The sequence below is a fragment of the Octodon degus genome, unplaced genomic scaffold, assembly GCF_000260255.1.
Source record: "Octodon degus isolate 3935 unplaced genomic scaffold, OctDeg1.0 scaffold00018, whole genome shotgun sequence".
NCBI classification, from domain to species: Eukaryota; Metazoa; Chordata; class Mammalia; order Rodentia; family Octodontidae; genus Octodon; species Octodon degus.
Window position 1 is genome coordinate 21,012,142 of NW_004524594.1, and position 3,400 is coordinate 21,015,541.

Below are 3,400 nucleotides of genomic sequence, written 5' to 3' on the forward strand. Positions count from 1 at the left end.
TTGAATATTATAGGTGTGTAAACTCAGCAAAATATTCTAAAAGAGTCCAGTGGCCCATAATAGCATTAGGTCTTCTGTTTAACTGACAATGCCAGAAATTATTGACCTGAGTCCCCCACAGCTCAACATAACAGCATGGCTTTCCTTCCTATATTTCATCTTCATACTTTTCTACTGGATGGTTAAGATTTTCTGCATCCTTTTAAGGAACTGACTCTAAGCAATATGTTTACAAGTGGGGCTGGGGAGATGGCTCAGTAGAATAAGTGGTTGCCTGGTAATCCCTGGTTCTGCCCCCTCTCCCCCAAAAAAATATATACACATATATATATATATATGTTTACAAGTAATTCTATAATATATATAAACATATAATAATTATATATCAAATGATATATGAATTATATATAGAATATAATTAGTATATTTAATTTTCTCTATTTGATTTTTAGCTATACTTCATTTTACATAGAAATTGTCATATCCATCACTAATTTGTCACAGACTAATTACACTTCTTGACATTTCACAAATGTAAGGAACTTTAACCATATAATTTTATTTACTCCTCCACTTTGTGCTATTATTACAGAATTCACTCCTCCATATGTCATGAACTATATCTTACGCTAATAGTACTTTTGCTGTAAACAGTCATCTATCTTATGTGGGAATTAAGAGAAGAAAAAAGCTATTCTCTTCTATTATCCAGATAGTCTAATTTCTGTGACTCTTCATTCCTTCCAGTAGACCTAAGTTTCCAAATTTCCTCTCATCCTGAATAACTTTAGCATTTCTTTCTTTCTTTCTTTCTTTCTTTTTTCTTTTTCTTTTTTTTTTTTTTGTGGAACTGGTGATTGAACTCAGGCTGTTGCGCTTGCCAGGGAAGTGCTTATTCCACTGAGCCATCTCCCTGGCCCCAACTTCAGCATTTCTCACAGCGTAAGTCTGCTGAAAACAAATTCCTTCATCTTTCATTTTCTAAAAATGTCGTTAGGGGCCAGCAAGATAACTCAGCAGTCTAAAGTGCTTGCTTAGGCAAGCTTAGGCAAAAGCACAGGGACAGTGGATGGCTCCCCAGCACCACATGTAGTGCCAGCCCCTCCTCAGGGTAGGCTGAGCTGCACCCTAACAAAATAAATAATAAAAATGTTTTTATTTCTCCCTTGTTTTGAAGGATGTTTTCACTGAATATAGAACTCCCGACTGAAGTTCTTTTCCTGGTAGTTTTTTTTTTTTTTTCTTGCGGAACCAGGGATTGAAATCAGGCCCTTGCGCTTGCCAGGGAAGCGCTTATTCCACTGAGCCATCTCCCCGGCCCCTCTTGGTAGTATTTTAAAGGTAATGCCATTGTTCGTGGCCCTTTCCTCAGCCAAGCCTTCTTTTTCAATCTTATTTTAAGCTTATCCAGTGCATTTTTAATTTTCAGGTATTGTCCTTCACAATACTGGTATTTTTTTCTTTCTCCCTCCCCCTCCCTCTCTCTCTCTCTCTCTCTCCCTGTGTATCTCTCTCTGTCTCTGTCTCTCTTCTCTTTCTTTTGGAGGGGAAGGGTGCTGGGCTGCTTTAAGGGACTGTCTACTAATTTCAGTATTTCAATATCTTGGTCATTTAATGGTATGCTTTCACTGCCTACTGTTTTCTGAGTTATAGGTCATATTTTCCTCCTTCTTTGAAAAACTAGTGATTTTTTTATGGTATGCTAGACTTATCTGGATAATACTTTCTTTTAAAGAACATTGAGGGGTGGGTGGTTTGGTGCTCGGAATTGAACTGAGGTCCTTGAATCTACCAGGCACGCTCTGTACTGCTGAGCTATATCCCCGGTCTCAGAATGTTGAGTTTGGTTCTGTCAGGCAATTTATGTCTAGTAATTCTCTTTAAACCTTTTTTTTTTTTTTTTTTTTTTTTTTTGTACTGGAATCAATCTCAGGACCTTACGCTTGCTAGGCAGACACTGTGCCACTGAGCTATCTCCCTGGCCCTTGTTAATCCAATTTTTAAGACTTGGTTTTAGGTAGGTTGAGAGTAGCCTTCACTCTGTAGAAGGGATTAGTGAAAAACTGATCTCTGCAATGAGTCAGATAGTAAATATTTTCAGCCTATTTGAGCTCTATCACTATGGTATAAAATTAGACATTGATAACATGTAAACAAATACTACCGTATTTCACCTGTGGTGGGTCAGAATGCCCTAGTCATTGTTCTTTCCTGTAGCATGGTCTTCCTGGTGTCTCAGCCCAATGTCCAGGGTATTGATGAAGCATTTTCACTCTGGCAAGGCCAGAACTCAAACTGTCCCAGCACTGTGTGAGCTTCAGTATCTCCAATCTATTCCCAGCCTGCAGCTGCAGCAGCAGCAACTCCGTCAGCCTCACACAGTCTTACTATGCACATGTGCTGTCCAACCCTCAGTTGAGGGCTTGTACAGAACCCCTTGTGCAGATCCCAGGCATCTTCCTTGTGCATAGCACCTATCTCTCTGGCCCTCTGTCTTGCAATTTCCACCAGTCTTCAGAGCCCTCATCATTGAGCTCTGCACAACCAGCTCAACAAAATTATTGTGTTCCACTTGGGCTCCACCTCCATCCTGTGGTCAGCAAATTATCTCCAGGCAGAGATTCAAGGCCAGAGTTAATGTAGGGCTCACCTCAAGTATTTTCTCTCAGTAGTCAGTTCTGCCTATTGCTTTGTTTTGTTTATTAGACAGGGTCTCATTATGTGGTTCAGGATGACCTTAAACTCACCACAGAGCCCAGGCCTACCTTGAAACTTGTGGTGATCTTTCTACCTAAGACCCCTGCTAGGATCATATGCATGCACCACCACACCCAGCCCAGTTCTGCTTTTTTTTTTTTAAATTTTATTTATTTATTTATTTATGTGTGTGTGTGTGTGTGTGTGTGTGTGTCCAGCTCAGCCCACCAGGGGACGGGGCTGGCTGGCATGTGGTGCTGGGGGATTGAACCGTGGTCCCTGGGCTTTGTTAAGTTTGTTCTAAGTAGGTGCTTTAGACCACTGAGCCATCTCACCAGCCCCCCAGTTCTGCTTTGAAGACATCTAGTAACAATCTTTGTATATTTTACCCAGTTTAACAGTTGTACACAATGAGGGCATTGTCACAGTAGCAGGAAGGGTAGGGAGAGGTGACTAAGCTGCGCTGAGGAGACTAAGGATGAGCAAGATGGTAATGCAGGCCATCCATGAATGGTGCTGAGGTGACAGTCTATTTCTGTGCTGAGCTAGCCCCACCCACCACACAAGACCCAGGTGGGGCCAATCTCTGCTTACCATTTTGGGCATCCCACAGACCCCAAAATAAATTTATCTGTTGAGTCCCAAACTGCTTACTCTGTCCAGTGGCACTCAGTCAACCTCCCCAACCCCCATCTCTGTGCTG